Consider the following 22,700-nt stretch of genomic DNA (forward strand, 5'->3'; position numbering starts at 1 on the left):
ATAAAAATAAAAAGATTAATGTTATATCGCAAACTCCCCTGCGGGGAATCGAACCCCGGTCTCCCGCGTGACAGGCGGGGATACTGACCACTATACTACCGAGGACAGTTACGCTTGCCAACACCAAGGATCGAACCAAGGACCTTTAGATCTTCAGTCTAACGCTCTCCCAACTGAACTATTTCGGCACGCCTAGGAGCGATCGGAAAGCAGCGTTACCAGATTGAAATTGGAAAGAATCAGCAAGATGTTATTTGTTCATAAAAGGACGAGAGAAGATACATCTAAGGAAGAATTGTGTTACTCAGCGAATGTGGTTTGTCAAGATTTCTAAAGTCAATCGAAAGCGCACATGTAGAATTATTAGTGTTATCCAATAAAAATAAAAAGATTGAAGAAATATAGCAAACTCCCCGGCGGGGAATCGAACCCCGGTCTCCCGCGTGACAGGTGGGGATACTGACCACTATACTACCGAGGACAGTTACGCTTGAAGAAACCCGGGATCGAACCAGGGACCGTTAGATCTTCAGTCTAACGCTCTCCCAACTGAGCTATTTCGGCACGCCTAGGAGAAATCGGAAAACAGCTTTACCAGAATGAAACTGGAAAGAATCAGCAAGATGTTATTTGTTCATAAAAGGACGAGAGAAGATACATCGAATAAAGAATTGTGTTACTCAGCGAATGTGGTTTATCAAGATTTCTAAAGTCAATCGAAAGCGCACATGTAGAATTATTAGTGTTATCCAATAAAAATAAAAAGATTAAAGAAATATCGCAAACTCCCCGGCGGGGAATCGAACCCCGGTCTCCCACGTGACAGGCGGGGATACTGACCACTATACTACCGAGGACAATTACGCTTGCCGAAACCCGGGATCGAACCAGGGACCTTTAGATCTTCAGTCTAACGCTCTCCCAACTGAGCTATTTCGGCACGCCTAGGAGAAATCGGAAAGCAGCTTTACCAGAATGAAATTGGAAAGAATCAGCAAGATGTTATTTGTTCATAAAAGGACGAGAGAAGATACATCTAAGGAAGAATTGTGTTACTCAGCGAATGTGGTTTGTCAAGATTTCTAAAGTCAATAGAAAGCGCACATGTAGAATTATTAGTGTTATCCAATAAAAATAAAAAGATTATTGATATATCACAAACTCCCCGGCGGTAATCGAACCCCAGTCTCCCGCTTTTCAGGCGGGGATACTGACCACTATACTACCGAGGACAATTACGCTTGCAGAAACCCGGGATCGAACCAGGGACCTTTAGAACTTCAGTCTCACGCTCGCCCAACTGAACTGTTTCGGCACGCCTAGGAGAAATCGGAAAGCAGCTTTACCAGAATGAAATTGGAAAGAATCACCAAATATTATTTGTTCATAAAAGGACGAGAGAAGATACATCTAAGGAAGAATTGTGTTACTCAGCGAATGTGGTTTGTCAAGATTTCTAAAGTCAATCGAAAGCGCACATGTAGAATTATTAGTGTTATCCAATAAAAATAAAAAGATTATTGATATATCACAAACTCCCCGGCGGGGAATCGAACCCCGGTCTCCCGCGTGACAGGCGGGGATACTGACCAATATACTACCGAGGACAGTTACGCTTGAAGAAACCCGGGATCGAACCAGGGACCTTTAGATCTTCAGTCTAACGCTCTCCCAACTGAGCTATTTCGGCACGCCTAGGAGAGATCGGAAAGCAGCTTTACGAGAATGAAACTGGAAAGAATCAGCAAGATGTTATTTGTTCATAAAAGGACGAGAGAAGATACATCTAATACAGAATTGTGTTACTCAGCGAATGTGGTTTGTCAAGATTTCTAAAGTCAATCGAAAGCGCACATGTAGAATTATTAGTGTTATCCAATAAAAATAAAAAGATTAATGTTATATCGCAAACTCCCCGGCGGGGAACCGAACCCCGGTCTCCCGCGTGACAGGCGGGGATACTGACCACTATACTACCGAGGACAGTTACGCTTGCCAACACCAAGGATCGAACCAAGGACCTTTAGATCTTTAGTCTAACGCTCTCCCAACTGAACTATTTCGGCACGCCTAGGAGCGATCGGAAAGCAGCTTTACCAGATTGAAATTGGAAAGAATCAGCAAGATGTTATTTGTTCATAAAAGGACGAGAGAAGATACATCTAAGGAAGAATTGTGTTACTCAGCGAATGTGGTTTGTCAAGATTTCTAAAGTCAATCGAAAGCGCACATGTAGAATTATTAGTGTTATCCAATAAAAATAAAAAGATTGAAGAAATATAGCAAACTCCCCGGTGGGGAATCGAACCCCGGTCTCCCGCGTGACAGGTGGGGATACTAACCACTATACTACCGAGGACAGTTACGCTTGAAGAAACCCGGGATCGAACCAGGGACCGTTAGATCTTCAGTCTAACGCTCTCCCAACTGAGCTATTTCGGCACGCCTAGGAGAAATCGGAAAACAGCTTTACCAGAATGAAACTGGAAAGAATCAGCAAGATGTTATTTGTTCATAAAAGGACGAGAGAAGATACATCTAATAAAGAATTGTGTTACTCAGCGAATGTGGTTTATCAAGATTTCTAAAGTCAATCGAAAGCGCACATGTAGAATTATTAGTGTTATCCAATAAAAATAAAAAGATTAAAGAAATATCGCAAACTCCCCGGCGGGGAATCGAACCCCGGTCTCCCACGTGACAGGCGGGGATACTGACCACTATACTACCGAGAACAATTACGCTTGCCGAAACCCGGGATCGAACCAGGGACCTTTAGATCTTCAGTCTAACGCTCTCCCAACTGAGCTATTTCGGCACGCCTAGGAGAAATCGGAAAGCAGCTTTACCAGAATGAAATTGGAAAGAATCAGCAAGATGTTATTTGTTCATAAAAGGACGAGAGAAGATACATCTAAGGAAGAATTGTGTTACTCAGCGAATGTGGTTTGTCAAGATTTCTAAAGTCAATAGAAAGCGCACATGTAGAATTATTAGTGTTATCCAATAAAAATAAAAGATTATTGATATATCACAAACTCCCCGGCGGGGAATCGAACCCCAGTCTCCCGCTTTTCAGGCGGGGATACTGACCACTATACTACCGAGGACAATTACGCTTGCAGAAACCCGGGATCGAACCAGGGACCTTTAGATCTTCAGTCTAACGCTCTCCCAACTGAGCTATTTCGGCACGCCTAGGAGAAATCGGAAAGCAGCTTTACCAGAATGAAATTGGAAAGAATCAGCAAGATGCTATTTGTTCATAAAAGGACGAGAGAAGATACATCTAATAAAGAATTGTGTTACTCAGCGAATGTGGTTTGTCAAGATTTCTAAAGTCAATCGAAAGCGCACATGTAGAATTATTAGTGTTATCCAATAAAAATAAAAAGATTAATGTTATATCGCAAACTCCCCGGCGGGGAATCGAACCCCAGTCTCCCGCTTTTCAGGCGGGGATACTGACCACTATACTGCCGAGGACAGTTACGCTTGCTGAAACCCGGGATCGAACCAGGGACCTTTAGATCTTCATTCTAACGCTCTCCCAACTGAGCTATTTCGGCACGCCTAGGAGAAATCGGAAAGCAGCTTTACCAGAATGAAACTGGAAAGAATCAGCAAGATGTTATTTGTTCATAAAAGGACGAGAGAAGATACATCTAATACAGAATTGTGTTACTCAGCGAATGTGGTTTGTCAAGATTTCTAAAGTCAATCGAAAGCGCACATGTAGAATTATTAGTGTTATCCAATAAAAATAAAAAGATTAATGTTATATCGCAAACTCCCCGGCGGGGAATCGAACCCCGGTCTCCCGCGTGACAGGCGGGGATACTGACCACTATACTACCGAGGACAGTTACGCTTGCCAACACCAAGGATCGAACCAAGGACCTTTAGATCTTCAGTCTAACGCTCTCCCAACTGAACTATTTCGGCACGCCTAGGAGCGATCGGAAAGCAGCTTTACCAGATTGAAATTGGAAAGAATCAGCAAGATGTTATTTGTTCATAAAAGGACGAGAGAAGATACATCTAAGGAAGAATTGTGTTACTCAGCGAATGTGGTTTGTCAAGATTTCTAAAGTCAATCGAAAGCGCACATGTAGAATTATTAGTGTTATCCAATAAAAATAAAAAGATTGAAGAAATATAGCAAACTCCCCGGCGGGGAATCGAACCCCGGTCTCCCGCGTGACAGGTGGGGATACTGACCACTATACTACCGAGGACAGTTACGCTTGAAGAAACCCGGGATCGAACCAGGGACCGTTAGATCTGCAGTCTAACGCTCTCCCAACTGAGCTATTTCGGCACGCCTAGGAGAAATCGGAAAACAGCTTTACCAGAATGAAACTGGAAAGAATCAGCAAGATGTTATTTGTTCATAAAAGGACGAGAGAAGATACATCTAATAAAGAATTGTGTTACTCAGCGAATGTGGTTTATCAAGATTTCTAAAGTCAATCGAAAGCGCACATGTAGAATTATTAGTGTTATCCAATAAAAATAAAAAGATTAAAGAAATATCGCAAACTCCCCGGCGGGGAATCGAACCCCGGTCTCCCACGTGACAGGCGGGGATACTGACCACTATACTACCGAGAACAATTACGCTTGCCGAAACCCGGGATCGAACCAGGGACCTTTAGATCTTCAGTCGAACGCTCTCCCAACTGAGCTATTTCGGCACGCCTAGGAGAAATCGGAAAGCAGCTTTACCAGAATGAAATTGGAAAGAATCAGCAAGATGTTATTTGTTCATAAAAGGACGAGAGAAGATACATCTAAGGAAGAATTGTGTTACTCAGCGAATGTGGTTTGTCAAGATTTCTAAAGTCAATAGAAAGCGCACATGTAGAATTATTAGTGTTATCCAATAAAAATAAAAAGATTATTGATATATCACAAACTCCCCGGCGGGGAATCGAACCCCAGTCTCCCGCTTTTCAGGCGGGGATACTGACCACTATACTACCGAGGACAATTACGCTTGCAGAAACCCGGGATCGAACCAGGGACCTTTAGAACTTCAGTCTCACGCTCGCCCAACTGAACTGTTTCGGCACGCCTAGGAGAAATCGGAAAGCAGCTTTACCAGAATGAAACTGGAAAGAATCACCAAATGTTATTTGTTCATAAAAGGACGAGAGAAGATACATCTAAGGAAGAATTGTGTTACTCAGCGAATGTGGTTTGTCAAGATTTCTAAAGTCAATCGAAAGCGCACATGTAGAATTATTAGTGTTATCCAATAAAAATAAAAAGATTAATGTTATATCGCAAACTCCCCGGCGGGGAATCGAACCCCAGTCTCCCGCTTTTCAGGCGGGGATACTGACCACTATACTGCCGAGGACAGTTACGCTTGCTGAAACCCGGGATCGAACCTTGACCTTTAGATCTTCAATCTAACGCTCTCCCAACTGAGCTATTTCGGCACGCCTAGGAGAAATCGGAAAGCAGCTTTACCAGAATGAAACTGGAAAGAATCAGCAAGATGTTATTTGTTCATAAAAGGACGAGAGAAGATACATCTAAGGAAGAATTGTGTTACTCAGCGAATGTGGTTTGTCAAGATTTCTAAAGTCAATCGAAAGCGCACATGTAGAATTATTAGTGTTATCCAATAAAAATAAAAAGATTATTGATATATCACAAACTCCCCTGGGGTGAATCGAACCCCGGTCTCCCGCGTCTAAGTCGGAGATACTGACCACTATACTACCGAGGACAGTTACGCTTGCCGAAACCCGGGATCGAACCAGGGACCGTTAGATCTTCAGTCTAACGCTCTCCCAACTGAGCTATTTCGGCACGCCTAGGAGAAATCGGAAAGCAGCTTTTCCAGAATGAAACTGGAAAGAATCAGCAAGATGTTATTTGTTCATAAAAGGACGAGAGAAGATACATCTAAGGAAGAATTGTGTTACTCAGCGAATGTGGTTTCTCAAGATTTCTAAAGTCAATCGAAAGCGCACATGTAGAATTATTAGTGTTATCCAATAAAAATAAAAAGATTATTGATATATAACAAACTCCCCGGCGGGGAATCGAACCCCAGTCTCCCGCTTTTCAGGCGGGGATACTGACCACTATACTACCGAGGACAGTTACGCTTGCCGAAACCCGGGATCGAACCTTGACCTTTAGATCTTCAGTCTAACGCTCGCCCAACTGAACTATTTCGGCACGGCTAGGAGAAATCGGAAAGCAGCTTTACCAGAATGAAATTGGAAAGAATCAGCAAGATGTTATTTGTTCATAAAAGGACGAGAGAAGATACATCTAATAAAGAATTGTGTTACTCAGCGAATGTGGTTTGTCAAGATTTCTAAAGTCAATCGAAAGCGCACATGTAGAATTATTAGTGTTATCCAATAAAAATATAAAGATTATTGATATATCACAAACTCCCCGGCGGGGAATCGAACCCCAGTCTCCCGCTTTTCAGGCGGGGATACTGACCACTATACTACTCTGGACAGTTACGCTTGCTGAAACCCGGGATCGAACCAGGGACCTTTAGATCTTCAGTCTAACGCTCTCCCAACTGAGCTATTTCGGCACGCCTAGGAGAAATCGGAAAGCAGCTTTACCAGAATGAAACTGGAAAGAATCAGCAAGATGTTATTTGTTCATAAAAGGACGAGAGAAGATACATTAAGGAAGAATTGTGTTACTCAGCGAATGTGGTTTGTCAAGATTTCTAAAGTCAATCGAAAGCGCACATGTAGAATTATTAGTGTTATCCAATAAAAATAAAAAGATTATTGATATATCACATACTCCCCGACGGGGAATCGAACCCCAGTCTCCCGCTTTTCAGGCGGGGATACTGACCACTCTACTACCGAGGACAGTTACGCTTGCCGAAACCCGGGATCGAACCAGGGACCTTTAGATCTTCAGTCTAACGCTCGCCCAACTGAACTATTTCGGCACGCCTAGGAGAAATCGGAAAGCAGCTTTACCAGAATGAAATTGGAAAGTATCAGCAAGATGTTATTTGTTCATAAAAGGACGAGAGAAGATACATCTAATAAAGAATTGTGTTACTCAGCGAATGTGGTTTGTCAAGATTTCTAAAGTCAATCGAAAGCGCACATGTAGAATTATTAGTGTTATCCAATAAAAATAAAAAGATTAATGTTATATCGCAAACTCCCCGGCGGGGAATCGAACCCCGGTCTCCCGCGGGACAGGCTGGGATACTGACCACTATACTACCGAGGACAGTTACGCTTGCCGAAACCCGGGATCGAACCAGGGACCGTTAGATCTTCAGTCTAACGCTCTCCCAACTGAGCTATTTTCGGCACGCCTAGGAGAAATCGGAAAGCAGCTTTTCCAGATTGAAACTGGAAAGAATCAGCAAGATGTTATTTGTTCATAAAAGGACTAGAGAAGATACATCTAAGGAAGAATTGTGTTACTCAGCGAATGTGGTTTCTCAAGATTTCTAAAGTCAATCGAAAGCGCACATGTAAAATTATTAGTGTTATCCAATAAAAATAAAAAGATTATTGATATATAACAAACTCTCCGGCGGGGAATCGAACCCCAGTCTCCCGCTTTTCAGGCGGGGATACTGACCACTATACTTCCGAGGACAGTTACGCTTGCCGAAACCCGGGATCGAACCAGGGACCTTTAGATCTTCAGTCTAACGCTCGCCCAACTGAACTCTTTCGGCACGCCTAGGAGAAATCGGAAAGCAGCTTTACCAGAATGAAATTGGAAAGAATCAGCAAAATGTTATTTGTTCATAAAAGGACGAGAGAAATACATCTAATAAAGAATTGTGTTACTCAGCGAATGTGGTTTGTCAAGATTTCTAAAGTCAATCGAAAGCGCACATGTAGAATTATTAGTGTTATCCAATAAAAATAAAAAGATTAATGTTATATCGCAAACTCCCCGGCTTGGAATCGAACCCCGGTCTCCAGCGTGACAGGCGGGGATACTGACCACTATACTACCGAGGACAGTTACGCTTGCCAACACCAAGGATCGAACCAAGGACCTTTAGATCTTCACCTAACGCTCTCCCAACTGAACTATTTCGGCACGCCTAGGAGCGATCGGAAAGCAGCTTTACCAGAATGAAATTGGAAAGAATCAGCAAGATGTTATTTGTTCATAAAAGGACGAGAGAAGATACATCTAAGGAAGGATTGTGTTACTCAGCGAATGTGGTTTGTCAAGATTTCTAAAGTCAATCGAAAGCGCACATGTAGAATTGTTAGTGTTATCCAATAAAAATAAAAAGATTAAAGAAATATAGGAAACTCGACGGCGGGAAATCGAACCCCGGTCTCCCGCGTGACAGGTGGGGATACTGACCACTATACTACCGAGGACAATTACGCTTGAAGAAACCCGGGATCGAACCAGGGACCGTTAGATCTTCAGTCTAACGCTCTCCCAACTGAGCTATTTCGGCACACCTAGGAGAAATCGGAAAGCAGCTTTACCAGAATGAAACTGGAAAGAATCAGCAAGATGTTATTTGTTCATAAAAGGACGAGAGAAGATACATCTAATAAAGAATTGTGTTACTCAGCGAATGTGATTTGTCAAGATTTCTAAAGTCAATCGAAAGCGCACATGTAGAATTATTAGTGTTATCCAATAAAAATAAAAAGATTAAAGAAATATCGCAAACTCCCCGGCGGGGAATCGAACCCCGGTCTCCCACGTGACAGGCGGGGATACTGACCACTATACTACCGAGGACAGTTACGCTTGCCCAAACCCGGGATCGAACCAGGGACCTTTAGATCTTCAGTCTAACGCACTCCCAACTGAGCTATTTCGGCACGCCTAGGAGAAATCGGAAAGCAGCTTTACCAGAATGAAATTGGAAAGAATCAGCAAGATGTTATTTGTTCATAAAAGGACGAGAGAAGATACATCTAAGGAAGAATTGTGTTACTCAGCGAATGTGGTTTGTCAAGATTTCTAAAGTCAATAGAAAGCGCACATGTAGAATTATTAGTGTTATCCAATAAAAATAAAAAGATTATTGATATATCACAAATTCCCCGGCGGGGAATCGAACCCCAGTCTCCCGCTTTTCAGGCGTTGATACTGACCACTATACTACCGAGGACAGTTACGCTTGCCGAAACCCGGGATCGAACCAGGGACCTTTAGATCTTCAGTCTAACGCTCGTCCAACTGAACTATTTCGGCACTCTTAGGAGAAATCGGAAAGCAGCTTTACCAGAATGAAATTGGAAAGAATCGGCAAGATGTTATTTGTTCATAAAAGGACGAGAGAAGATACATCTAAGGAAGAATTGTGTTACTCAGCGAATGTGGTTTGTCAAGATTTCTAAAGTCAATCGAAAGCGCACATGTAGAATTATTAGGGTTATCCAATAAAAATAAAAAGATTATTGATATATCACAAACTCCCCGGTGGGGAATCGAACGCCGGTCTCCCGCGTGACAGGCGGGGATACTGACCAATATACTACCGAGGACAGTTACGCTTGAAGAAACCCGGGATCGAACCAGGGACCTTTAGATCTTCAGTCTAACGCTCTCCCAACTGAGCTATTTCGGCACGCCTAGGAGAGATCGGAAAGCAGCTTTACGAGAATGAAACTGGAAAGAATCAGCAAGATGTTATTTGTTCATAAAAGGACGAGAGAAGATACATCTAAGGAAGAATTGTGTTACTCAGCGAATGTGGTTTGTCAAGATTTCTAAAGTCAATCGAAAGCGCACATGTAGAATTATTAGTGTTATCCAATAAAAATAAAAAGATTGAAGAAATATAGCAAACTCCCCGGCGGGGAATCGAACCCCGGTCTCCCGCGTGACAGGTGGGGATACTCACCACTATACTACCGAGGACAGTTACGCTTGAAGATACCCGGGATCGAACCAGGGACCGTTAGATCTTCAGTCTAACGCTCTCCCAACTGAGCTATTTCGGCACGCCTAGGAGAAATCGGAAAACAGCTTTACCAGAATGAAATTGGAAAGAATCAGCAAGATGTTATTTGTTCATAAAAGGACGAGAGAAGATACATCTAATAAAGAATTGTGTTACTCAGCGAATGTGGTTTGTCAAGATTTCTAAAGTCAATCGAAAGCGCACATGTAGAATTATTAGTGTTATCCAATAAAAATAAAAAGATTAATGTTATATCGCAAACTCCCCGGCTTGGAATCGAACCCCGGTCTCCAGCGTGACAGGCGGGGATACTGACCACTATACTACCGAGGACAGTTACGCTTGCCAACACCAAGGATCGAACCAAGGACCTTTAGATCTTCAGTCTAACGCTCTCCCAACTGAACTATTTCGGCACGCCTAGGAGCGATCGGAAAGCAGCTTTACCAGAATGAAATTGGAAAGAATCAGCAAGATGTTATTTGTTCATAAAAGGACGAGAGAAGATACATCTAAGGAAGGATTGTGTTACTCAGCGAATGTGGTTTGTCAAGATTTCTAAAGTCAATCGAAAGCGCACATGTAGAATTATTAGTGTTATCCAATAAAAATAAAAAGATTAAAGAAATATAGCAAACTCGACGGCGGGAAATCGAACCCCGGTCTCCCGCGTGACAGGTGGGGATACTGACCACTATACTACCGAGGACAGTTACGCTTGCCCAAACCCGGGATCAAAACAGGGACCTTTAGATCTTCAGTCTGATGCCCTCCCAACTGAGCTATTTCGGCACGCCTAGGAGAAATCGGAAAGCAGCTTTACCAGAATGAAATTGGAAAGAATGGGCAAGATGTTATTTGTTCATAAAAGGACGAGAGAAGATACATCTAAGGAAGAATTGTGTTACTCAGCGAATGTGGTTTGTCAAGATTTCTAAAGTCAATCGAAAGCGCACATGTAGAATTATTAGTGTTATCCAATAAAAATAAAAAGATTATTGATATATCACAAACTCCCCGGTGGGGAATCGAACCCCGGTCTCCCGCGTGACAGGCGGGGATACTGACCAATATACTACCGAGGACAGTTACGCTTGAAGAAACCCGGGATCGAACCAGGGACCTTTAGATCTTCAGTCTAACGCTCTCCCAACTGAGCTATTTCGGCACGTCTAGGAGAGATCGGAAAGCAGCTTTACGAGAATGAAACTGGAAAGAATCAGCAAGATGTTATTTGTTCATAAAAGGACGAGAGAAGATACATCTAATACAGAATTGTGTTACTCAGCGAATGTGGTTTGTCAAGATTTCTAAAGTCAATCGAAAGCGCACATGTAGAATTATTAGTGTTATCCAATAAAAATAAAAAGATTAATGTTATATCGCAAACTCCCCTGCGGGGAATCGAACCCCGGTCTCCCGCGTGACAGGCGGGGATACTGACCACTATACTACCGAGGACAGTTACGCTTGCCAACACCAAGGATCGAACCAAGGACCTTTAGATCTTCAGTCTAACGCTCTCCCAACTGAACTATTTCGGCACGCCTAGGAGCGATCGGAAAGCAGCGTTACCAGATTGAAATTGGAAAGAATCAGCAAGATGTTATTTGTTCATAAAAGGACGAGAGAAGATACATCTAAGGAAGAATTGTGTTACTCAGCGAATGTGGTTTGTCAAGATTTCTAAAGTCAATCGAAAGCGCACATGTAGAATTATTAGTGTTATCCAATAAAAATAAAAAGATTGAAGAAATATAGCAAACTCCCCGGCGGGGAATCGAACCCCGGTCTCCCGCGTGACAGGTGGGGATACTGACCACTATACTACCGAGGACAGTTACGCTTGAAGAAACCCGGGATCGAACCAGGGACCGTTAGATCTTCAGTCTAACGCTCTCCCAACTGAGCTATTTCGGCACGCCTAGGAGAAATCGGAAAACAGCTTTACCAGAATGAAACTGGAAAGAATCAGCAAGATGTTATTTGTTCATAAAAGGACGAGAGAAGATACATCTAATAAAGAATTGTGTTACTCAGCGAATGTGGTTTATCAAGATTTCTAAAGTCAATCGAAAGCGCACATGTAGAATTATTAGTGTTATCCAATAAAAATAAAAAGATTAAAGAAATATCGCAAACTCCCCGGCGGGGAATCGAACCCCGGTCTCCCACGTGACAGGCGGGGATACTGACCACTATACTACCGAGGACAATTACGCTTGCCGAAACCCGGGATCGAACCAGGGACCTTTAGATCTTCAGTCTAACGCTCTCCCAACTGAGCTATTTCGGCACGCCTAGGAGAAATCGGAAAGCAGCTTTACCAGAATGAAATTGGAAAGAATCAGCAAGATGTTATTTGTTCATAAAAGGACGAGAGAAGATACATCTAAGGAAGAATTGTGTTACTCAGCGAATGTGGTTTGTCAAGATTTCTAAAGTCAATCGAAAGCGCACATGTAGAATTATTAGTGTTATCCAATAAAAATAAAAAGATTATTGATATATCACAAACTCCCCGGTGGGGAATCGAACGCCGGTCTCCCGCGTGACAGGCGGGGATACTGACCAATATACTACCGAGGACAGTTACGCTTGAAGAAACCCGGGATCGAACCAGGGACCTTTAGATCTTCAGTCTAACGCTCTCCCAACTGAGCTATTTCGGCACGCCTAGGAGAGATCGGAAAGCAGCTTTACGAGAATGAAACTGGAAAGAATCAGCAAGATGTTATTTGTTCATAAAAGGACGAGAGAAGATACATCTAAGGAAGAATTGTGTTACTCAGCGAATGTGGTTTGTCAAGATTTCTAAAGTCAATCGAAAGCGCACATGTAGAATTATTAGTGTTATCCAATAAAAATAAAAAGATTGAAGAAATATAGCAAACTCCCCGGCGGGGAATCGAACCCCGGTCTCCCGCGTGACAGGTGGGGATACTCACCACTATACTACCGAGGACAGTTACGCTTGAAGATACCCGGGATCGAACCAGGGACCGTTAGATCTTCAGTCTAACGCTCTCCCAACTGAGCTATTTCGGCACGCCTAGGAGAAATCGGAAAACAGCTTTACCAGAATGAAATTGGAAAGAATCAGCAAGATGTTATTTGTTCATAAAAGGACGAGAGAAGATACATCTAATAAAGAATTGTGTTACTCAGCGAATGTGGTTTGTCAAGATTTCTAAAGTCAATCGAAAGCGCACATGTAGAATTATTAGTGTTATCCAATAAAAATAAAAAGATTAATGTTATATCGCAAACTCCCCGGCTTGGAATCGAACCCCGGTCTCCAGCGTGACAGGCGGGGATACTGACCACTATACTACCGAGGACAGTTACGCTTGCCAACACCAAGGATCGAACCAAGGACCTTTAGATCTTCAGTCTAACGCTCTCCCAACTGAACTATTTCGGCACGCCTAGGAGCGATCGGAAAGCAGCTTTACCAGAATGAAATTGGAAAGAATCAGCAAGATGTTATTTGTTCATAAAAGGACGAGAGAAGATACATCTAAGGAAGGATTGTGTTACTCAGCGAATGTGGTTTGTCAAGATTTCTAAAGTCAATCGAAAGCGCACATGTAGAATTATTAGTGTTATCCAATAAAAATAAAAAGATTAAAGAAATATAGCAAACTCGACGGCGGGAAATCGAACCCCGGTCTCCCGCGTGACAGGTGGGGATACTGACCACTATACTACCGAGGACAGTTACGCTTGCCCAAACCCGGGATCGAACCAGGGACCTTTAGATCTTCAGTCTGATGCCCTCCCAACTGAGCTATTTCGGCACGCCTAGGAGAAATCGGAAAGCAGCTTTACCAGAATGAAATTGGAAAGAATGGGCAAGATGTTATTTGTTCATAAAAGGACGAGAGAAGATACATCTAAGGAAGAATTGTGTTACTCAGCGAATGTGGTTTGTCAAGATTTCTAAAGTCAATCGAAAGCGCACATGTAGAATTATTAGTGTTATCCAATAAAAATAAAAAGATTATTGATATATCACAAACTCCCCGGTGGGGAATCGAACCCCGGTCTCCCGCGTGACAGGCGGGGATACTGACCAATATACTACCGAGGACAGTTACGCTTGAAGAAACCCGGGATCGAACCAGGGACCTTTAGATCTTCAGTCTAACGCTCTCCCAACTGAGCTATTTCGGCACGTCTAGGAGAGATCGGAAAGCAGCTTTACGAGAATGAAACTGGAAAGAATCAGCAAGATGTTATTTGTTCATAAAAGGACGAGAGAAGATACATCTAATACAGAATTGTGTTACTCAGCGAATGTGGTTTGTCAAGATTTCTAAAGTCAATCGAAAGCGCACATGTAGAATTATTAGTGTTATCCAATAAAAATAAAAAGATTAATGTTATATCGCAAACTCCCCTGCGGGGAATCGAACCCCGGTCTCCCGCGTGACAGGCGGGGATACTGACCACTATACTACCGAGGACAGTTACGCTTGCCAACACCAAGGATCGAACCAAGGACCTTTAGATCTTCAGTCTAACGCTCTCCCAACTGAACTATTTCGGCACGCCTAGGAGCGATCGGAAAGCAGCGTTACCAGATTGAAATTGGAAAGAATCAGCAAGATGTTATTTGTTCATAAAAGGACGAGAGAAGATACATCTAAGGAAGAATTGTGTTACTCAGCGAATGTGGTTTGTCAAGATTTCTAAAGTCAATCGAAAGCGCACATGTAGAATTATTAGTGTTATCCAATAAAAATAAAAAGATTGAAGAAATATAGCAAACTCCCCGGCGGGGAATCGAACCCCGGTCTCCCGCGTGACAGGTGGGGATACTGACCACTATACTACCGAGGACAGTTACGCTTGAAGAAACCCGGGATCGAACCAGGGACCGTTAGATCTTCAGTCTAACGCTCTCCCAACTGAGCTATTTCGGCACGCCTAGGAGAAATCGGAAAACAGCTTTACCAGAATGAAACTGGAAAGAATCAGCAAGATGTTATTTGTTCATAAAAGGACGAGAGAAGATACATCTAATAAAGAATTGTGTTACTCAGCGAATGTGGTTTATCAAGATTTCTAAAGTCAATCGAAAGCGCACATGTAGAATTATTAGTGTTATCCAATAAAAATAAAAAGATTAAAGAAATATCGCAAACTCCCCGGCGGGGAATCGAACCCCGGTCTCCCACGTGACAGGCGGGGATACTGACCACTATACTACCGAGGACAATTACGCTTGCCGAAACCCGGGATCGAACCAGGGACCTTTAGATCTTCAGTCTAACGCTCTCCCAACTGAGCTATTTCGGCACGCCTAGGAGAAATCGGAAAGCAGCTTTACCAGAATGAAATTGGAAAGAATCAGCAAGATGTTATTTGTTCATAAAAGGACGAGAGAAGATACATCTAAGGAAGAATTGTGTTACTCAGCGAATGTGGTTTGTCAAGATTTCTAAAGTCAATAGAAAGCGCACATGTAGAATTATTAGTGTTATCCAATAAAAATAAAAAGATTATTGATATATCACAAACCTCCCGGCGGTAATCGAACCCCAGTCTCCCGCTTTTCAGGCGGGGATACTGACCACTATACTACCGAGGACAGTTACGCTTGCCGAAACCCGGGATCGAATCTTGACCTTTAGGTCTTCAGTCTAACGCTCGCCCTACTGAACTATTTCGGCACGCCTAGGAGAAATCGGAAAGCAGCTTTACCAGAATGAAATTGGAAAGAATCAGCAAGATGCTATTTGTTCATAAAAGGACGAGAGAAGATACATCTAATAAAGAATTGTGTTACTCAGCGAATGTGGTTTGTCAAGATTTCTAAAGTCAATCGAAAGCGCACATGTAGAATTATTAGTGTTATCCAATAAAAATAAAAAGATTAATGTTATATCGCAAACTCCCCGGCGGGGAATCGAACCCCAGTCTCCCGCTTTTCAGGCGGGGATACTGACCACTATACTGCCGAGGACAGTTACGCTTGCTGAAACCCGGGATCGAACCAGGGACCTTTAGATCTTCATTCTAACGCTCTCCCAACTGAGCTATTTCGGCACGCCTAGGAGAAATCGGAAAGCAGCTTTACCAGAATGAAACTGGAAAGAATCAGCAAGATGTTATTTGTTCATAAAAGGACGAGAGAAGATACATCTAAGGAAGAATTGTGTTACTCAGCGAATGTGGTTTGTCAAGATTTCTAAAGTCAATCGAAAGCGCACATGTAGAATTATTAGTGTTATCCAATAAAAATAAAAAGATTATTGATATATCACAAACTCCCCTGCGGTGAATCGAACCCCGGTCTCCAGCGTCTAAGTCGGAGATACTGACCACTATACTACCGAGGACAGTTACGCTTGCCGAAACCCGGGATCGAACCAGGGACCGTTAGATCTTCAGTCTAACGCTCTCCCAACTGAGCTATTTCGGCACGCCTAGGAGAAATCGGAAAGCAGCTTTTCTAGAATGAAACTGGAAAGAATCAGCAAGATGTTATTTGTTCATAAAAGGACGAGAGAAGATACATCTAAGGAAGAATTAAGTTACTCAGCGAATGTGGTTTCTCAAGATTTCTAAAGTCAATCGAAAGCGCACATGTAGAATTATTAGTGTTATCCAATAAAAATAAAAAGATTATTGATATATAACAAACTCCCCGGCGGGGAATCGAACCCCAGTCTCCCGCTTTTCAGGCGGGGATACTGACCACTATACTACCGAGGACAGTTACGCTTGCCGAAACCCGGGATCGAACCTTGACCTTTAGATCTTCAGTCTAACGCTCGCCCAACTGAACTATTTCGGCACGGCTAGGAGAAATCGGAAAGCAGCTTTACCAGAATGAAATTGGAAAGAATCAGCAAGATGTTATTTGTTCATAAAAGGACGAGAGAAGATACATCTAATAAAGAATTGTGTTACTCAGCGAATGTGGTTTGTCAAGATTTCTAAAGTCAATCGAAAGCGCACATGTAGAATTATTAGTGTTATCCAATAAAAATATAAAGATTATTGATATATCACAAACTCCCCGGCGGGGAATCGAACCCCAGTCTCCCGCTTTTCAGGCGGGGATACTGACCACTATACCACTCTGGACAGTTACGCTTGCTGAAACCCGGGATCGAACCAGGGACCTTTAGATCTTCAGTCTAACGCTCTCCCAACTGAGCTATTTCGGCACGCCTAGGAGAAATCGGAAAGCAGCTTTACCAGAATGAAACTGGAAAGAATCAGCAAGATGTTATTTGTTCATAAAAGGACGAGAGAAGATACATTAAGGAAGAATTGTGTTACTCAGCGAATGTGGTTTGTCAAGATTTCTAAAGTCAATCGAAAGCGCACATGTAGAATTATTAGTGTTATCCAATAAAAATAAAAAGATTAATGTTATATCGCAAACTCCCCGGCGGGGAATCGAACCCCGGTCTCCCGCGTGACAGGCGGGGATACTGACCACTATACTACCGAGGACAGTTACGCTTGCCAACACCAAGGATCGAACCAAGGACCTTTAGATCTTCAGTCTAACGCTCTCCCAACTGAACTATTTCGGCACGCCTAGGAGCGATCGGAAAGCAGCTTTACCAGATTGAAATTGGAAAGAATCAGCAAGATGTTATTTGTTCATAAAAGGACGAGAGAAGATACATCTAAGGAAGAATTGTGTTACTCAGCGAATGTGGTTTGTCAAGATTTCTAAAGTCAATCGAAAGCGCACATGTAGAATTATTAGTGTTATCCAATAAAAATAAAAAGATTGAAGAAATATAGCAAACTCCCCGGCGGGGAATCGAACCCCGGTCTCCCGCGTGACAGGTGGGGATACTGACCACTATACTACCGAGGACAGTTACGCTTGAAGAAACCCGGGATCGAACCAGGGACCGTTAGATCTTCAGTCTAACGCTCTCCCAACTGAGCTATTTCGGCACGCCTAGGAGAAATCGGAAAACAGCTTTACCAGAATGAAACTGGAAAGAATCAGCAAGATGTTATTTGTTCATAAAAGGACGAGAGAAGATACATCTAATAAAGAATTGTGTTACTCAGCGAATGTGGTTTATCAAGATTTCTAAAGTCAATCGAAAGCGCACATGTAGAATTATTAGTGTTATCCAATAAAAATAAAAAGATTAAAGAAATATCGCAAACTCCCCGGCGGGGAATCGAACCCCGGTCTCCCACGTGACAGGCGGGGATACTGACCACTATACTACCGAGAACAATTACGCTTGCCGAAACCCGGGATCGAACCAGGGACCTTTAGATCTTCAGTCTAACGCTCTCCCAACTGAGCTATTTCGGCACGCCTAGGAGAAATCGGAAAGCAGCTTTACCAGAATGAAATTGGAAAGAATCAGCAAGATGTTATTTGTTCATAAAAGGACGAGAGAAGATACATCTAAGGAAGAATTGTGTTACTCAGCGAATGTGGTTTGTCAAGATTTCTAAAGTCAATAGAAAGCGCACATGTAGAATTATTAGTGTTATCCAATAAAAATAAAAAGATTATTGATATATCACAAACTCCCCGGCGGGGAATCGAACCCCAGTCTCCCGCTTTTCAGGCGGGGATACTGACCACTATACTACCGAGGACAATTACGCTTGCAGAAACCCGGGATCGAACCAGGGACCTTTAGAACTTCAGTCTCACGCTCGCCCAACTGAACTGTTTCGGCACGCCTAGGAGAAATCGGAAAGCAGCTTTACCAGAATGAAACTGGAAAGAATCACCAAATGTTATTTGTTCATAAAAGGACGAGAGAAGATACATCTAAGGAAGAATTGTGTTACTCAGCGAATGTGGTTTGTCAAGATTTCTAAAGTCAATCGAAAGCGCACATGTAGAATTATTAGTGTTATCCAATAAAAATAAAAAGATTAATGTTATATCGCAAACTCCCCGGCGGGGAATCGAACCCCAGTCTCCCGCTTTTCAGGCGGGGATACTGACCACTATACTGCCGAGGACAGTTACGCTTGCTGAAACCCGGGATCGAACCTTGACCTTTAGATCTTCAGTCTAACGCTCTCCCAACTGAGCTATTTCGGCACGCCTAGGAGAAATCGGAAAGCAGCTTTACCAGAATGAAACTGGAAAGAATCAGCAAGATGTTATTTGTTCATAAAAGGACGAGAGAAGATACATCTAAGGAAGAATTGTGTTACTCAGCGAATGTGGTTTGTCAAGATTTCTAAAGTCAATCGAAAGCGCACATGTAGAATTATTAGTGTTATCCAATAAAAATAAAAAGATTATTGATATATCACAAACTCCCCTGCGGTGAATCGAACCCCGGTCTCCCGCGTCTAAGTCGGAGATACTGACCACTATACTACCGAGGACAGTTACGCTTGCCGAAACCCGGGATCGAACCAGGGACCGTTAGATCTTCAGTCTAACGCTCTCCCAACTGAGCTATTTCGGCACGCCTAGGAGAAATCGGAAAGCAGCTTTTCCAGAATGAAACTGGAAAGAATCAGCAAGATGTTATTTGTTCATAAAAGGACGAGAGAAGATACATCTAAGGAAGAATTGTGTTACTCAGCGAATGTGGTTTCTCAAGATTTCTAAAGTCAATCGAAAGCGCACATGTAGAATTATTAGTGTTATCCAATAAAAATAAAAAGATTATTGATATATAACAAACTCCCCGGCGGGGAATCGAACCCCAGTCTCCCGCTTTTCAGGCGGGGATACTGACCACTATACTACCGAGGACAGTTACGCTTGCCGAAACCCGGGATCGAACCTTGACCTTTAGATCTTCAGTCTAACGCTCGCCCAACTGAACTATTTCGGCACGGCTAGGAGAAATCGGAAAGCAGCTTTACCAGAATGAAATTGGAAAGAATCAGCAAGATGTTATTTGTTCATAAAAGGACGAGAGAAGATACATCTAATAAAGAATTGTGTTACTCAGCGAATGTGGTTTGTCAAGATTTCTAAAGTCAATCGAAAGCGCACATGTAGAATTATTAGTGTTATCCAATAAAAATATGAAGATTATTGATATATCACAAACTCCCCGGCGAGGAATCGAACCCCAGTCTCCCGCTTTTCAGGCGGGGATACTGACCACTATACTACTCTGGACAGTTACGCTTGCTGAAACCCGGGATCGAACCAGGGACCTTTAGATCTTCAGTCTAACGCTCTCCCAACTGAGCTATTTCGGCACGCCTAGGAGAAATCGGAAAGCAGCTTTACCAGAATGAAACTGGAAAGAATCAGCAAGATGTTATTTGTTCATAAAAGGACTAGAGAAGATACATCTAAGGAAGAATTGTGTTACTCAGCGAATGTGGTTTCTCAAGATTTCTAAAGTCAATCGAAAGCGCACATGTAAAATTATTAGTGTTATCCAATAAAAATAAAAAGATTATTGATATATAACAAACTCTCCGGCGGGGAATCGAACCCCAGTCTCCCGCTTTTCAGGCGGGGATACTGACCACTATACTACCGAGGACAGTTACGCTTGCCGAAACCCGGGATCGAACCAGGGACCTTTAGATCTTCAGTCTAACGCTCGCCCAAATGAACTCTTTCGGCACGCCTAGGAGAAATCGGAAAGCAGCTTTACCAGAATGAAATTGGAAAGAATCAGCAAGATGTTATTTGTTCATAAAAGGACGAGAGAAGATACATCTAATAAAGAATTGTGTTACTCAGCGAATGTGGTTTGTCAAGATTTCTAAAGTCAATCGAAAGCGCACATGTAGAATTATTAGTGTTATCCAATAAAAATAAAAAGATTATTGAGATATCACAATCTCCTAGGCGGGGAATCGAACGTCAGTCTCCCTCGTTTCAGGCGGGGATACTGACCACTATACTACCGAGGACAGTTACGCTTGCCGAAACCCGGGATCGAACCAGGGACCTTTAGATCTTCAGTCTAACGCTCTCCCAACTGCGCTATTTCGGCACGCTTAGGAGAAATCGGAAAGCAGCTTTACCAGAATGAAATTGGAAAGAATCAGCAAGATGTTATTTGTTCATAAAAGGACGAGAGAAGATACATCTAAGGAAGGATTGTGTTACTCAGCGAATGTGGTTTGTCAAGATTTCTAAAGTCAATCGAAAGCGCACATGTAGAATTGTTAGTGTTATCCAATAAAAATAAAAAGATTAAAGAAATATAGGAAACTCGACGGCGGGAAATCGAACCCCGGTCTCCCGCGTGACAGGTGGGGATACTGACCACTATACTACCGAGGACAGTTACGCTTGAAGAAACCCGGGATCGAACCAGGGACCTTTAGATCTTCAGTCTAACGCACTCCCAACTGAGCTATTTCGGCACGCCTAGGAGAAATCGGAAAGCAGCTTTACCAGAATGAAATTGGAAAGAATCAGCAAGATGTTATTTGTTCATAAAAGGACGAGAGAAGATACATCTAAGGAAGAATTGTGTTACTCAGCGAATGTGGTTTGTCAAGATTTCTAAAGTCAATAGAAAGCGCACATGTAGAATTATTAGTGTTATCCAATAAAAATAAAAAGATTATTGATATATCACAAATTCCCCGGCGGGGAATCGAACCCCAGTCTCCCGCTTTTCAGGCGTTGATACTGACCACTATACTACCGAGGACAGTTACGCTTGCCGAAACCCGGGATCGAACCAGGGACCTTTAGATCTTCAGTCTAACGCTCGTCCAACTGAACTATTTCGGCACTCTTAGGAGAAATCGGAAAGCAGCTTTACCAGAATGAAATTGGAAAGAATCGGCAAGATGTTATTTGTTCATAAAAGGACGAGAGAAGATACATCTAAGGAAGAATTGTGTTACTCAGCGAATGTGGTTTGTCAAGATTTCTAAAGTCAATCGAAAGCGCACATGTAGAATTATTAGGGTTATCCAATAAAAATAAAAAGATTATTGATATATCACAAACTCCCCGGTGGGGAATCGAACCCCGGTCTCCCGCGTGACAGGCGGGGATACTGACCAATATACTACCGAGGACAGTTACGCTTGAAGAAACCCGGGATCGAACCAGGGACCTTTAGATCTTCAGTCTAACGCTCTCCCAACTGAGCTATTTCGGCACGCCTAGGAGAGATCGGAAAGCAGCTTTACGAGAATGAAACTGGAAAGAATCAGCAAGATGTTATTTGTTCATAAAAGGACGAGAGAAGATACATCTAAGGAAGAATTGTGTTACTCAGCGAATGTGGTTTGTCAAGATTTCTAAAGTCAATAGAAAGCGCGCATGTAGAATTATTAGTGTTATCCAATAAAAATAAAAAGATTATTGATATATCACAAACTCCCCGGCGGGGAATCGAACCCCAGTCTCCCGCTTTTCAGGCGGGGATACTGACCACTATACTACCGAGGACAGTTACGCTTGCCGAAACCCGGGATCGAACCAGGGACCTTTAGATCTTCAGTCTAACGCTCGTCCAACTGAACTCTTTCGGCACGCCTAGGAGAAATCGGAAAGCAGCTTTACCAGAATGAAACTGGAAAGAATCAGCAAGATGTTATTTGTTCATAAAAGGACGAGAGAAGATACATCTAATACAGAATTGTGTTACTCAGCGAATGTGGTTTGTCAAGATTTCTAAAGTCAATCGAAAGCGCACATGTAGAATTATTAGTGTTATCCAATAAAAATAAAAAGATTAATGTTATATCGCAAACTCCCCTGCGGGGAATCGAACCCCGGTCTCCCGCGTGACAGGCGGGGATACTGACCACTATACTACCGAGGACAGTTACGCTTGCCAACACCAAGGATCGAACCAAGGACCTTTAGATCTTC

The 22,700-nt window shown here is 42.7% G+C and overlaps 11 non-coding genes across 11 annotated transcripts; all 11 read right to left on the minus strand.

Moving 5' to 3' along the window:
- Positions 1–867: 867 nt before the first annotated feature.
- Trnaf-gaa (transfer RNA phenylalanine (anticodon GAA)) lies at positions 868–940 on the minus strand. The gene has a single exon. It is a non-coding gene; the product is annotated as a tRNA-Phe (tRNA).
- Positions 941–1,993: 1,053 nt separating this feature from the next.
- Positions 1,994–2,066, minus strand: Trnaf-aaa (transfer RNA phenylalanine (anticodon AAA)). The gene has a single exon. It is a non-coding gene; the product is annotated as a tRNA-Phe (tRNA).
- Positions 2,067–2,745: 679 nt separating this feature from the next.
- Positions 2,746–2,818, minus strand: Trnaf-gaa (transfer RNA phenylalanine (anticodon GAA)). Its single transcript has one exon. It is a non-coding gene; the product is annotated as a tRNA-Phe (tRNA).
- A 972-nt stretch (positions 2,819–3,790) lies between these two features.
- Trnad-guc (transfer RNA aspartic acid (anticodon GUC)) lies at positions 3,791–3,862 on the minus strand. Its single transcript has one exon. It is a non-coding gene; the product is annotated as a tRNA-Asp (tRNA).
- Positions 3,863–5,750: 1,888 nt separating this feature from the next.
- On the minus strand, positions 5,751–5,823 carry Trnaf-gaa (transfer RNA phenylalanine (anticodon GAA)). The gene has a single exon. It is a non-coding gene; the product is annotated as a tRNA-Phe (tRNA).
- A 6,316-nt stretch (positions 5,824–12,139) lies between these two features.
- Trnaf-gaa (transfer RNA phenylalanine (anticodon GAA)) lies at positions 12,140–12,212 on the minus strand. Its single transcript has one exon. It is a non-coding gene; the product is annotated as a tRNA-Phe (tRNA).
- Positions 12,213–15,147: 2,935 nt separating this feature from the next.
- Positions 15,148–15,220, minus strand: Trnaf-gaa (transfer RNA phenylalanine (anticodon GAA)). Its single transcript has one exon. It is a non-coding gene; the product is annotated as a tRNA-Phe (tRNA).
- A 1,053-nt stretch (positions 15,221–16,273) lies between these two features.
- Positions 16,274–16,346, minus strand: Trnaf-gaa (transfer RNA phenylalanine (anticodon GAA)). Its single transcript has one exon. It is a non-coding gene; the product is annotated as a tRNA-Phe (tRNA).
- Positions 16,347–17,317: 971 nt separating this feature from the next.
- Positions 17,318–17,389, minus strand: Trnad-guc (transfer RNA aspartic acid (anticodon GUC)). The gene has a single exon. It is a non-coding gene; the product is annotated as a tRNA-Asp (tRNA).
- Positions 17,390–18,151: 762 nt separating this feature from the next.
- Trnaf-gaa (transfer RNA phenylalanine (anticodon GAA)) lies at positions 18,152–18,224 on the minus strand. The gene has a single exon. It is a non-coding gene; the product is annotated as a tRNA-Phe (tRNA).
- A 1,053-nt stretch (positions 18,225–19,277) lies between these two features.
- On the minus strand, positions 19,278–19,350 carry Trnaf-gaa (transfer RNA phenylalanine (anticodon GAA)). Its single transcript has one exon. It is a non-coding gene; the product is annotated as a tRNA-Phe (tRNA).
- Positions 19,351–22,700: the final 3,350 nt, after the last annotated feature.

Source organism: Argiope bruennichi, chromosome 7 (assembly GCF_947563725.1).
Source record: "Argiope bruennichi chromosome 7, qqArgBrue1.1, whole genome shotgun sequence".
NCBI classification, from domain to species: Eukaryota; Metazoa; Arthropoda; class Arachnida; order Araneae; family Araneidae; genus Argiope; species Argiope bruennichi.